Here is a 15,614-nt window from a genome sequence, read left to right on the forward strand (position 1 = left end):
AATATTTAAAATGCTGATTTTTATCAAAAAGAATTTCTAAATTCATTGTAGTTCTCTTTTTTTTAAAGACTATTTATTTATTAATGAGAGACAGAGAGAGAGAGAGAGAGAGGCAGAGACACAGGCAGAGGGAGAAGCAGGCTCCATACAGGGAGCCCGATGTGGGACTCGATCCGGGGTCTCCAGGATCACACCCTGGGGTGCAGGCCACGCTAAACCACTGAGCCATTGGGATGCCCCAATTCATTGCAGTTCTAAACAAAACCCCAACAGCCTTCTAAAACTGAATGGAAATATAAAAATTCAAGAATTTAATAAGGGAGGTTTGCAAAAGAAGATAAAGGAATGAAGACTTCCCCTAATTATCAAAATTTGTTTAAAGCCATAGTAATTAAGACCCTGTATTATCAGTGAAGGGGTATGAAGAAATAGATCAGTGGGACAGAGTAGAGAGCCCAGTGATGGACTGAACATACACGGACCCTTCTATATGACACAGGAGGCTGTGAAATTCAGAGTGGAAAGCATAAACTATCAGAAGAAGTACATGAGTATCAGAAGCTTCCTAATTTACATTTTGTACAGAATTAAATTGAGAAATTGAAAACTTAAATATAAAATGTAAAAATTCAAAGCCTTTAGGGAGGAAAAAAATAAGGTATCTTTATACTCTTAGGATAAAGTAGATTTTATAAGTTAGAGATGCAGAAATCACATTTAAGAATGATGAACTTGATGGATTTCATTATATCAAAATGTATAACTTCTGCAAAAAATAACATCATAAAATGAAAAGGCAAGTGATAAGCCAATGGAAGATATGTGCAGCCCGAAATAATTAACAAAAGCTGTATTTCTAGAATCTCTAGTGAACTCCTATAAATTGATAAGGAAAACTCAAACTACCCAGTGGAAAATGGGCTGCTTATTAACAGGCACTTTCCTGAGGGGGAGACATGAATGAGCAATAAAAATGTGAAAAGTCTTTCCACACCAATGATAAAAGCAAGAAATGCAAGTTTAAAATCCCAGGATAGCATTTTATGCCTATCGAAGTAGCAGAAATTCAAAAGGTTGAGTTAGACAAGTAAAGCTTGGCAAGGAATTGAGATAAGCAGGCACTTGGGGGAGTAAGTTGTCGTTCTCTAGTTAGACATGAAAATACACATATTCTACAACTGATTCTACTGCAGACAGTAAGCAATCAATGGTATTTCTCCAAGAAGGGGATCTTGGTTTTGTGTGAGGGATGAGTCTTTGTCACTCAGGACTTTCCTGCACCATAGAAAATTTAGCATCCCTGCTCTGCTCCACTGCCAACTCACAAAAGAACTTTCCCCCATTTCCCAATGCACCCAAGAGATTTGGACTTACCAGGAGAAACTCCTGCAGCTACATGGTGATGCCACAATACTAATGTGCCAGGACAACCTCTGCCACTGAACCGAGAGACTTATGACCCAAAACTGGACATTGTCCAAATAACTATCAGTCCAGAAAAAGAAAATTAAATTATGATAGTGTGCTATACAACAATTAATGACCCAGATCTGTATGGAGCAAAGTGAAAATATCTCAAAAACAACACTGAGTGCAGTGTAATAAACAGCATGATAAAAAGCATCATGTGTAAAAAAAAAAAAAAAACTTTATAAAAAGTGTAAAAACCACAAGACTGTAGGATATATTGTTTTGGATACACATAACCCACAAATGCACACAGGCATACCCATGTGTGAACTAGAGGCTAGCTTCTGTGTGGTTCTGTTTCTTAAAAGAGTAAATGAGTGTGAAGAACATTAGTTCATTTTGAGTGATGGACACACGGATAGGAGTTTGTCGTAGTATCCTTTGCAATAATGCTGTATTGTCGCCCTCACTCAAGTTTCTGAGTGGATAGTGGATGGGGTGAATGGAAAGGTGAGCATGGGGGTGGGGGCGGGGAGGCTGTGCTGGAAGTGGAGACGGGCACTGGAGGAGTCAAGGGAAGATCCCAACATCCCAACAGCATTCTAAAACTGAATGGAAATGTAAAAATTTGAACTCCCAAGGGGTTGTGACCATTTTTCTGCTTCATTTCTCTGTCACACAAAAATTCTTCCTGGAATAACACTTTTCCTTGTTATGTCCTCTGTCTTCCATCTATGATATTGTCACCTAAGCAAGCCAAGGATTTGTCGGCTGCTCATATTTTTTAGCAGAATGAGACATTCTGTAATATACATTTCAAGCCCTCTCCACCCCATCCCTACAATTATGCTCCTACTCTTCCTTTAATTATTTTCCTGGACATTTTTTTATTGTGGTAAAGTATACATAAAGTAAAATTTACCATTCTAACTACTTTTTAAAATACTTTATTTGACACACACACACAGAGCACAAGCAAGGGAATGGCAGGCAGAGGGAGAGGAAAAAGCAGGCTTCCTGCTGATCGGGGAGCCTGATGTGGGGCTGGATCCCAGGATCCTGGGATCATGACCTAAGCCAAAGGCAGACTCTTAACTGCCTAACCCACCCAAATGCCACCCACCACCCATTCTAACTATTTTCATTTTTTAAGATTTTACTTATTTTATTTTAGAGAGAGAAAGAAAGCGCATGAAAGCATGGGGAGAGGCAGAGGAAGAAGGAGATGAGAGAGAATTTCAAGCAGACTCCATGCTGACCATGGGGTCCAATGCAGAGCTGGATCCCACCACTCCAAGATCATGACAGGAACTGAAACCAAGAGTTGAATGCCTAACTGACTGAGCTACCCAGGCGCCCCACCCCACCATTCTATTTTTAAATGTGCAATGCAGCATTAAGTACATTCACAGCGTAGTGCAACCATCATCAACTTTCCATCTCCAGTGATGAACTTTTTCACCATTCCAAACTGAAACTCTGTGCCCATTAAACAATAACTTCCTTTCCTCAGTCCCTTTGTCCTCTGATAACCTCTATTCTACTCTGTGCGTCTATGAATTTGACTACTCTAGGCACCCCATACAAGCGACATCATACAATATTTGTCCTTTTGCATCTGGCTTATTCCACTTAGCACAGAGTGTTTTTGAGATTCACCCACAATGTACTGTGTTTCAGGATTCCATTTTCTTTAAAAAGAATACTGTGTCTGTTATATGTATATACCACATTTTCTTTATCCACTTCTCTGTCAGTGGACATGTGGGTTAGTTCTGTCTTTGGGCTACTGTGAGCAATTATAACTTATAATGCAGCCATGTACATGTGTATGACTGTCTACTCGAGTCCCTCTTTCAATTCCTTGGTATATATACCCAGAAGTGGAATTGCTGGATCTCATGGTAATTCTATGTTTAATTTTTTAAGGAACTTCCTAACCAGAACTTTCCACAACACATTCCCATCTATAATGTGCAAGGGTGTCAACTTTTCCACATTTTCACCAACACTGGTTATTTTTGATTTTTGAAAGTAGCCCACTTAATGGATATGAAGTGGCATCTTATTGTGGCTTTGTCATGCACTTCTTTTGCAATTAGTGTTAAGAAAGCATCATACATGTCTTCTGTCCAATTGATCGATCCATGATACCCATGGTTTGAGTATTTCTGCATTTCCCTGAGTGCATTCCATGGAACACAGGTCCTATTACAAGCTTCTGACACTAGGGGTTCAGGGAACATGAGATGGGAGAGGTTAAACTGAGAAATAATGCAAACAAACAAACAAACTCAGAGCTTAAAAAAAGCCCAAAAACCTCCAGCAAAGTCAGATCAAGTACATAACTGCAAATTCAAGACATAAATGTGAATCAGTATCCTGAATTCCCATTGCTTGATAGCTATTAGTTCTTTCAAGTATCTCACCATGCTGAGAGTGATTCTGTTTTTTAAATGTAGCCATCTTTGATTACAAGTGGCCCATAAAGAAAGCCAACTCTTTCATGTGGTGCTCAAAAAACAATTTCATCTATTGCAACTTTGGAGGTAAAACTGGCCACATCGATGACAATGTGCAATGGTAGACTCTATGTTGCGGCACTTTCCTTAGTTAATGCCCAGTGTTAATTGTGACCATACACAGTTTTCAGTTTGAGCTGACTTTAGAAAACCACTTACTATGCAAGATGCAATTTTACTGTATATCTTGAAGTTTGAAATACATATTTTCCAGACCCTTAGAAGTCCTACAATAAAGAGACCTGACTAACAGAGTTTCAAGTAGGAGTTGGCAATCTATCTCTGTGAAGGACCAGATAGTACATACTTTTGGTCTCGTGTCTCTGGTGCAGCTATTCAGCTGTGCAATTGTAGCTCCATACATACACAACCATACACAATTTTTAAATGACTGGATGTTTCTGTGTGCTAAAAAAGACTTTACTTGAAAAAACAGACAGCAGACTGGATTTAATTCACAGACAATAGTTTTCTGACCCCTGGCTTATTTAGACCATCATGACAGAAGTTTGTTGAATCGTGACCTTTCTCTCCTTTATTTTTTTAAATTAAAAAACCGTAGTAGCCCTTAGATTCCTGAATTCAAATATTAGAGAGTTTTAAATCTTTCTAATGACGCTGGAGGTTGATAGCATGTAGCAGGTTTGTCACTTTTGGGGTACCTGGGTTTGCATTGCTGTAGCACCAGAAGTAGTTACTTAGTGGGTGGTATGGGCTAAACTGTGTTCTAAGATTCATATGTTCAAGCTCTGACCCCCTAACACTTCAGAATGTCACTATATTTGTAGATAAAGCCTTTGAAGAGCAATCAAGCTTTTAGAGCAATCTTGAAAAAGAATAACTAAACTAGAGGTATCCAATCCCCTATGTCAAGATGTACTACAAAGCTGTAGTAATCAAAACAGGATGGCACTGGCACAAAAATAGACACATAGATCAATGGAACAGAATAGAGAGCCCAAAAATAAACCCATGGTTATATGGTCAATTAATCTATGACAAGGGAGGCAAGAATATCCAATAGGAAAAAGACCATCTCTTCAACAAGTGGTGTTAGGAAAATTGGAGAGCTACATGCAAAAGAATGAAACCGGGCCACTTTCTTACACCACACACAATAAAATGGGCTAAAGACTACATGTGAGACCTGAAACCATAAAATTCCTAGAAGAAAACATAGACAGTAACCTCTTTGACACCAGCCATAGACACATTTTTCTAGATGTCTTTTTTGGCAAGGGAAACAAAAGTAAATTAAACTATTTGGGACTACCCCAAAATAAAAAGCTTTTGCACAATTAAGGAAACTGCAACAAAACAAAAAGGCAACCTTACTGAATGGGAGATGTTTGCACATGATGTATCCAATAAGGAGTTAATATCCAAATTACATAAAGAATTTATACAACTCAACACCCAAAAACCAAATAATCCAATTTTAAAATGGGCAGAAGACATACATAAACATTTTTCCAAGGATAATATACAGATGGCCAACAAACACATAAGAAGATACTCAACATCATGAATCATCAGGAAAATGCAAAGCAAAACCACAATGAGATATCACCTTACGCCTGTCAGAATGGCTAAAATCAACTACATGAGAAATAACAAGAGCTGATGAGGATATGGAGAAAAAGGAACCCTTGTGCACTGTTGATGGGAATGCAAGCTGGTACAGCCACTGTGAAAACCAGTATGGAGTCCCACAAACAATTAAAAATAGAATTACCATACGATCCAGTAATTCCATTCCTGAGTATATATCCAAAGAAAACAAAAACACTAACTCAAAAAGATACACACACCCTTATATTTATTGCAGCATTATTTATAATAGCCAAGGTATGGAAGCAACTCAAGTGCCCATCAATAGATGAATGGATAAAAAAGATGTGTGTGTGTGTGGTATATACAATAGAATATCACTCAGCCATAAAAAAATGACATTTCGCCATTTGCAACAACATGGATGGATCTAGAGGTTATAATGCTAAGTGAAAGAAGTCAAGTACCATATAATTTCACTCATATGTGGAATTTAAGAAACAAAACAAATTAACAAAGAAAAAAGAGATGAACCTAAAAATCCAACTCTAAATAGTTGCCTTTTTAGGTAATCATGATAGTTCCCAGAGGGCAGTTGAGTGTGTGTGTGTATGTGTGACAGAGATAAAGAGGATTAAGAGTACACCTGTAATGATCAGCACTGAGTAGCAGTATAGTATAGTATAGAATTGTTGAATCACACTATAGTGTACATGAAACCCATGTAATACAGTATGTTAATTATATGTGAGTTTTAAAAAAAAATGAAATGAGGCTTTTAGGCTGTTAGGGTGGCCCTAATCCAATCTGACTGGTGTCCTTATGAGAAGAGGACATCTAGACACAATAAGAGATGCCAGGGATGTACACACAGAGAAAAGACATGTGAAGATGCACAAGAGGTCAGCCACCTCTAAGTGAAGGAGAGAGTTCTCAGGACAAACCACCCTTGCTGCTACCTTCATCTTGGACTTCTAGCCTCCAGAACTGTGAAGGCTGTTCAAGCCACCCAGCATATGGCATTTGTTATGACAGTCTAAACAAACTGGTACAGAGGTGATCCTATCTCATCTGCCCTAACTTGCTGAGACCTTGAACTGCTTTGCTCACCCTCAAGTACTTAATATCACAAGTATTATCACAAGTATCCTTCACCGAATTTTATGGAGAAGTTGCATGATACGCTCTAATTACATTTGCATATTTGCATATGTTCAAAGATCGTAAAGACATATTCTTTATAACTGTTACCAGTTATTATTGAATATATTCCCATAATGCTTTTATATTAGTTTCCTTCCCTTCTTTTCTTGAGTCTCCTTTTAAATACTATCCATTCTGTTTCAGTTCCTGGGCTCTGGACTTTTCAAATAGATGCATATTTCCTGGGTTTATAGTTGCTATTCATCACAGGCAGGAAGTCAGTGTGTATCAGGACATGGAATCAAAGAACTTACTAGCTAGTTTAGAAAATGCTGCTATAAACATAGGGGTGCATGTTCCCTTTGAATTAGTGTTTTTATATTTTTGGATAAATACCCAGTAGTGTGATTGCTGGATCATAGAGTAGTACTATTTTTAACTTCTTTTTTTTTAAGAGTTTATTTATTTATTCATCAGAAACACAGAGAGGCAGAGACATAGGCAGAGGCTCCATAGGGAGCCTGATGTGGAACTCTATCCCAGGACCTCAGGATCACAACTTGAGCCAAAGGCAGACACTCAACAACTGAGCCACCTAGCCACCCTATTTTTAACTTCTTGAAGAAACTCCATATTGTTTTCCACAGTGACTATACCAATTTGTGCTCCAAGGGTCCATTGATAGAGGAATGGTTAAAGATGTGGTGTGTGTGTAATGGAATATTATTCAGCCATAAAAAAGAATAAAATCTTGCCATTTACAAGGGCATGTATGGAGCCAGAGAGTATCATGCTAAGTGAAATAAGTCATTCAGAGAAAGACAAATGCCATATGATCTCACTCATATGGGGAATTTAAGAAACAAAACAAATGAACAAAGGCAAAAAAGAGAGAAAGTCAAATCAAGAAATAGACTCTTAATGATAGAGAACAAATTGCTGGTTACCACAGGGGAAGTGGGTTGGGGTAAAGGGGAAGTAGGTGGTGGGGATGAAGGCGTGCAGTTGTTGTGATGAGCACCGGGTGACATATGGAAGTGTGGACACTATATTGTACACCTGAAACTAGTATTACCTGTATATGAACCATACAGGAATTAAAATTTAAAAAAGAAAAAACAAAAAAACAAAGAAGTCACTAGCTATGTATCACCTCAGGCAAGGTATCATATTTCCCCAACTCAGATTCCTCATCTTCATCATATAATAATACCTATATGATCTTCAGAGTTCCTAGAAGCATCAGCTACAATATAAATGATGTGCCTCCCACACTGTATGGCTTATGGCAGGCACTCAATAAATAGTTGCCTTTCTAGGCAATCAGGAAATGTCTATTTCTCTTTTCTGCCCTTGTTGTTGTTGTTTTTTAAGATTTATTTATTTTAGAACAAGTGCAAGTGGGGGCAGGGGCAGAGGGAGAGAACCTTCAAGCAGACTCCCTGCTAAGTGTGGAGCCCAATCAGAGCTTGATCTCATGACTCTGAGATCATGACCTGAGCCAAAATCATGAGTCAGCCACCTAACTGACTGAATCACCCAGGCGCCCCTCTTTTTTCTGCACCTGTGATCTGAGCTTCCATCAGCTGTGTAGTCTTTGTTAAAACTAAAGAAGAGAATTAACTAGTTTCCGTATACGTGATGTGAGATACTGCTTGTTCTATCATTAATTATAAGGCTTAACCCCTCAAGGAACTTGTGTCACTTGGTGGACACATGAAAGTTGTAGAAAGATGTTTTGATAAAGCAGAAAATATATGGAGTCATTGCAGTGCCAGTTCTCCTTGTGTATCCTTCTGCAAGTCACCGTCTCTCTCTCTGAACCTCATTTATCTTATCTGTAAAGTAAAAGCTGGGACTATACCATACCTCTAGTATATTTGGAATACCCAATTTTTATTTGGAAGCCAGGTTGACTAAGGAGATGACTGGATGTGAGAGGTCTTCATTCTGTTTGGTATACCCAAACCATCCCGCTAGTCCCATAGCTATACTCTATCAACATTAGATCCCACTATTTAAGTTTAATTTTGGTAGCATTTTAATGTTTAATTTAAAACACCTTACATAAATTAGCATCTTATTAGCTTTATTTTTTATTTTTATTTTTTAAAGATTTTATTTATTTATTCATGAGACATAGGCAGAGGGAGAAGCAAGCTCCCTGCGGGGATCCCGATGTGGAACTCCATCCCAGGACTCCAAGATCCCACCCTTAGCCAAAGGCAGACACTCAACCACTGAGCCACCCAGGCATCCCATCATCTTGTTAGCTTTAAGATTCAAAAATAAGTTAACTCTTTTGTTTCCTAAGACAAATCTATTTTTGTCCAAAAAGGATACTGAAAATATTGCCTGCAGGAAACTCCCAACCTATACCATGCTGTCATTGCCTTTGAGCTCTTTGAACATCTAGTTCCTGTTAGAAAAGATGGATGTGTCATATGGCATCAGTAAGGAGACAGAGGCAAAGGTGCTGATGCACAAATTGTACAAGTTCTTTCTGCTTCCTGCTGCCATCTTCCACTTCACACCTACATCCTTGTCCAGGGAGAGCTGAGGGGCAGGTGGAGTGAGGAGGTGCCATGGGGATGGTCCAACAGTTGATTTTTATTTACCCACATGGCAAAACAGTGAGTGCCACACCTGCTGCTTCTGCCCTCTTGTCCAGTTTTTACACACTGGTGTGTGTGAAACAGTTTGACCCATAGTTGACAAGGAGAAGCACACTTCTTGACTTCAGGAGAGCTTCTGAGGCATAGCTGTTTCCTTTTCTTTTATTGGAAAAATGACACAAATACATATAAATGAGCATCTTATGGCGCAACACACACACAAAATTTCATCAGTATTCATGACATGCATTTCCTCCTCTCCACAACTGACAGCTGTTAAAAATGAGATTTGGGAGAGCTATCCTGGTTCTAGTAATTCTGGAACATGGATTCTAAGGTGGGGTTTTATTGGTTTCTCCCACTTTCACAGCCCTGATTTTATGACTGACTGTAGATAAGTTTTAGCACTGCAGTCTCCCCTACAGAGACAGTGACACCACCTATTCAATGAAATGCATTATGCAAGAGCCCAAATCAGTACCAGATCTTTAGTTGCTGAGAATAGCCTCAATTTCATGTGTATTTGGAGATAGCTCTATTTTAAATCTCATTAGGTAAATTTCTAAAACTGTGATTAAACTGTAGCCACCCAAGGGAAAATTAGAAATAAATTAGAAGTGTTACTGACTTGAGATCTCTAATTCTTTCTTGTGTGCATACAGAAATTAAGGAGCTTCTCTTTTCTGTATTACAGGCTTGGATGAGAAATCCAGAAGAAAGTATGTGTGAAAGAAAAAGATGACATCTGTGCATGGCAAAACAAATCCAAAGATTATTACAATAAAAACAAACGGAGGTCAAGAGAACACTTACTAGTAAAGGTAAGTGGACATCCCTGTACATGGTGGGTTAGAACAGGAAAGTGAGTTTCTACATGTCGGTGTGTGAGTGTACATTGACCTGTCAAATGGAGAGAGGATAGGATAGGATAAGATACATGATATGATCTAACATCAAAATATTTGTGTTCTAGCAGTGAGGAAGAAAATACATGCAGTTAGCTCCCTACTCTCAAATAAAAGCCAACTGCCCAAAAGTTGAATAATAGACTTACCTTTTAATAAAGGGGTTCTCTTCTCAGACAGCAGAACAAACAGAAACAAAAATAAGTACTGTGCTAACTATGCTGTGCCGTTAACACATTTCCTACAGTATATTTCTAATATTTTATACACTCAGTTGTAAAATTACTATCTTTTTGTTCACAGTTGAACATTTGACCAGCTAAGCCCAGTGGGCAATTAAGCAAGCTAGTGGTTGATTATTTTCAGGCAGCTGGGCTTTGTACCTTTAGTATTAATACTTTGGAGGGTTCTGTCCCTTTTTCTACTACTTTTCATAATATAATAAGAGGGAAATGAAATATTTCATTACAGCAATGCTATGGAAACCAAACTTCCAGGCATGTAGGCAGTGCTACCGTACACTGTCTCAGGAGGTTTCTTCGTTAGCTGATCTCACAAGTCCATAGTTGACACACAAAGGTGATTTGAAGGATTTTGATGCAAAAGTATGAGTCGCGCACAAGTAGAATGTACAACAGCTAGGGACAGCATTTACACAGTCTCTCAAAATGCTTCCTTGAGTGAAATAAACCATTGGATTGCTATGTCTGCATGCCATCCCCTGCTGGGGAGGACTGGCATCTAGAAGCCAAGGACATGGACTCAAGATTCTTGCTCTTCCACTGACCACTTCTGTGCTGTGTTCAAAATGATTAATCTTCCTTTGCCTCAGTTTTCTTGAGTAGATGAGGATGAGTAGATAAAATGAGTTACTAGATACAAAGCACTTGGAAGAATGGCGAGCACATAAAAGTGCTCAATAATTAGTAGCTGATTTTAACATTGAGTAAAGTATCCTTCAGGGATGGAAATTTCCGTTGTTTGTTTTTTGTGGAGTAGACATGTAGAGGAGCCTAAAAGATAGAGGAGGGTTGGAGGGGAATATGTTTAAACCTGGGCATATAGGCACTGTCCATACCACTACCACAGGAACCCGTGAGCCCTATACCACTACCAAAGGAAGCTACCTGGATCTCAGTGCATCTCCCAAACTCATAGTCATTAGGTACTTTGAGAAGAATTGGAGAATATGAACTTAAGTGATGTAGGATCATAAATTACCAATCAGGTCATCTCAGATTCTTGGCTGTAATCTGTAAGGCACAGTGTGATCTGGCTCTGGCCATTAATCTCTACCCTCTCCTGGTTAGTGTTCTCACTCATACCTTCTTCCTGTCCCTCTAAATCACATCAGCTCTTTTGCACACACTGTCTGCATGACATGCTACCCGTGAGCCTTTGCACCCACCACCCGCCCGAGCAGCCTGCATGCCCTCCTTCCCTACACTTGACCCATTTGCATGTTCCTTTCCGTCTGTCTCAGACCTATCTACTAAAGAGAACCCCTACCTCGTGACATCATCTCACAAAAATATCACCCCTACTGACATTCTTGTCAACAGTAACTGAGAGACGTTTTTGTCCATATTCTTGCAACAAGGAGCATCCAAAATTCTTTTCGTCCTTGCCAGTCTGCCAAGTGATGAGCTTGGCTGTTTAAAGTAGATAGAAGGGGGGCGCCTGGGTGGCTCAGTGGTTGAGTGTCTACCTTTAGCTCAGGTTGTGATTCCAGAGTCGTGAGATCAAGTCCCACATGAGGCTCCCTAAGGGGAGCCTGCTTCTCCCTCTGCCTATATCTCTGCCTATCTCTGTGTGTCTCTCATGAATAAATAAATAAAATCTTTAAAAAAAAAGAAGTAGAAGAGAGGATGCACAGATTGGCAATGAAGGTAGCAGTTAACCATTCATTCATTCACTGTCAGAGCCTTTCCTATATGGCACCCATTCTTCGTGGAAGTGATTTTCTTTATTTGGTTCTTCAGTTATGTTTCCTACCTTCCGTCTGTAAGTTCTGCAAAGCCCAGGATGGTGTATTCATGGGAATATTCTGGGATCCTGGTCAGCAACTGCTATATGATGTACTTGGAAAACATTCTGGGAATCAAAGAATGAATGAGAGAGACAGGGTCCCTGATCTCGGAAGCACAGGTCTTGTCGTTGAGACAGATGATTGCTTGATAGGACTAGAGGTTCAGAATTAGAGCCAGGAGATAATTAATGGGTCTCACACAAAATTAGCCTCATGGAGACAGGAGCACGATTCTAAATGCTAACTGGTCAACACAAATAAGGGCTAACTTGAACGAGTATAGACAGTGATGCTGGGCAGGGTGTTTACCCTGCAGGTGCTGGATTGTGTGGAGGTGGGCAGGGTTTGAAGGTAGGTTTCAGAGCAGTGATCACTTACCAACCACTATGGAGAAAATTGTAGTATTTTAATATGGAGTGCAGCTGCATAAATGCATTGCTACTGAATATGAGCCCCGATGATAGTATATTTTGTTTAAATAAGCAAGTGCACCTGTCACACTGGCAAGGACAAAAGAATTCTAAATACACCTTGTGGGAAAGACATGGACAAAAAGGCTCTCATAGTCACTGTTGATGAGACTGTCAGTAGGAGCAATATTTTTGGAAGCTAACTTGGCAGTATTTATCAAAATGTTAAATGCACATTTCTGTTAACCAGATAATAGAACTTTATCTTCCAGACAAACTGGCACGAATATAAAATGCTGTAGGTACAAGTACAATCACTCTAGCATTTTTTAATAGCAAAAATACAGGAGCAGTTTATATGTCTATTAATAGAAGAGTAGGAAATAAGTGATGGCATTTTCATCCAATAGAACAGTGTGACCCCTGAAATGTGTGAGGTGAAAGGGGAAATCTTGCCGAAATTATGTATATTAGGATCATGTTTGTTAAAAGCAAATGAACACAACCCAAGTGTCCATCAGCAGATGAATGGATAAGCAAAGTTAGGTCTTCAATGCAGTATTCTTCAGCCATAAAAATGAATGAATTTCTGATACATGCCACATGGATGAACCTTGAAAGCATTACGCTAAGTGACACAAAAGGACAAACATTCTGTGATTCAACTTATATGAGTTATCTGGAATAGGCAAATTCATAGAGCAAGTAGAGATTTTCAAGAGCTGGGACGAGGAAGAAAAGGGGGGTTGGTGATTAATGCTACTGTTTGTGGTGCCGAAAATGTTTTGGAAATGGTGGTGATTGGTTGCACAACATTATGAATATAATTAATGCCAATGAATTGTACATTTAAAGATGATGAAACTGGCACCCAAAATGATGAAAATGGCAGATTTATGTCACGTTTGTTTTATCAGAATTTTCTAAAACTTGAAAGAAAAAGCAAATGAACAAACCAAAAATAAAAGCAAGCACACATACACATGTGTGCCCACGGGCACCATATAGTCTGGAAAAATGCCTGCAGATTGTTGACAGTGATTGTCCAAAAAATGAAATGAGGGACAGAGCAGGAGAGAAAAGAATTTTGTCCTATATACTTGTGCATGTTTTGCATTCTTTGCAGTCAGCGCATATTTTAATATTTTTTTTAAATTGAAGGGTTTTTTAAAAGTCATCCTGACCTGTAGTAAAACCCGGGAATTGGTACAGTTTTCTAGTTTGCAATCAAAACAATCCTGAAAGGTCTGTTTACAATTGAATGTGCTCACATCTAACATCCCTGTGCAGTGTTTAACCTAGAGTGCAAATTTAATTACAGGTTAAAACGCAAAATCCTTTTCCTTTTCTAGATGAAATTACATCTTGTAGAAAACAGCATCTTGATATAGAAAGAATTTGAACTTATCCCTCCCTCAGTGAAGACTCCTCTATCTAGTAATTTCCTGCAAAGCAAGATGCATTTGTAGTTTTATATCCCCTTGGCTGGTAAAGGATCTAAGGTGTGTTAACTATAGAAAGTGAGCCTCAATATCAGAACACCTAGAAATTTTTATGCATAAGCAGAGATTTTTTAAAACCCTAATAAAATTCTGCAAAAATAGCATCTTATTTGGTCACCCATTTTGCAAAATGTTTAGACCCTGTAACCTGATCATAAGTTTATATAACTAGAGAGAATGTTTGAAAGGTTGTGTACCTCAAGCTATTCATGTTGGTAGTCTCAAGAAGAGAATCTCACAGGATGGTGTCAGATGAGAGGAGATTCTTTATATACCTGTGCATTGTTTAATTGTTACAACTAAGGGCTTTTCTTAATAACTTCCTGAAGATACAACTGACCAGCAATAAACTGTACATATTCAAAGTTGTAAAATTTCAGAAGTGCTTGGTGGCTCATTTGGTGGAGCATGCAACTCTTGATCTTGGAGTCGTGAGTTGGAGCTCCAGGTTGAGTGTAGAGTTTACTTTAAAAAATAAAGTGCAAAACTTGAGAGAAGATGTTGTAACTATATGAGGAGAGAGATGTTAACTAGATTTATTGTGGTGATACTTTTACAATATGTTTATGTCAAATCACTATGCTGTACATCTTAAACTTATACAGAGCTTTGTGTCAATTATGTCTCAAGAAAACCAAAAAAAGTACATATATACAATGGAATAATACTCAGCCATCAAAAAAGAATGAAATCCTGCCATTTACAATGACATGGCTGGAGCTAGAGTGTATTATGCTAGGTGAAAAAAGTCGGTCAAAGAAAGATAAATACCATATGATTTCACTCATATATGGAATTTAAGAAACAAAACAGATGAACATAGGGAGAGGAAAAAAAAAGAGAGGGAGGCAAACCATAGGAAACTCTTAACTATAGAGAACAAACTAAAGGTTTGGAGATAGGTAGGTATGGGGATGGACTAGATGGGTGATGGGGATTAAGGAGGGCACTTGATATGATAAGCACTAGGTGTTACATGTAAGTGATGAATCACTAAAATCTACTCCTGAAACCAATATCACGAATATGCTAACTAGAATTTGAATAAATATTTGAAACAAACAAACAAAAAAGGAAAAAAACAGACAAAGGGAGAGGTGGGAGAATGATGAACCTAACAAAATTTTTTCAAATAGGGATCCCTGGGTGGCACAGCGGTTTGGCGCCTGCCTTTGGCCCAGGGCGCGATCCTGGAGACCGGGGATTGAATCCCACGTCAGGCTCCCGGTGCATGGGGCCTGCTTCTCCCTCTGCCTGTGTCTCTGCCTCTGTGTGTGTGTGTGTGTGTGTGTGTGACTATCATAAATAAATAAAAATAAAAAAATTTTTTTTCAAATATAGTTAAGAAAGAGCATCCTCTGAGAACTGTGTCTTGTTTTCTATTGCATGTTCAGCACTGTTTTGTCAATAAAATAAAGCAGCAGCTTAGAATGGAGAAGACAAAAAATAAAAAATTAAGAAATAAAATGGACAGTTTGATAAGTTTTGACACATGTATATACTCATGAAGCCATCACCATAATCGAG

At 38.6% G+C, this 15,614-nt stretch overlaps 1 protein-coding gene across 3 annotated transcripts in view; it reads left to right on the plus strand.

The window, feature by feature from the left end:
* FRMD4B (FERM domain containing 4B) overlaps window positions 1-15,614 on the plus strand; it is a 320,596-nt gene that overhangs the window by 89,969 nt on the left and 215,013 nt on the right. For all 3 annotated transcript variants that reach the window (XM_072785429.1, XM_072785430.1, XM_072785431.1), the window contains exon 2: window positions 9,936-10,062. The gene's annotated coding sequence lies outside the window, so the exon portion shown is untranslated. The remainder of the gene's footprint in view (window positions 1-9,935; window positions 10,063-15,614) is intronic.

This window comes from Canis lupus, chromosome 19, assembly GCF_048164855.1.
Source record: "Canis lupus baileyi chromosome 19, mCanLup2.hap1, whole genome shotgun sequence".
Lineage (NCBI taxonomy): Eukaryota > Metazoa > Chordata > Mammalia > Carnivora > Canidae > Canis > Canis lupus.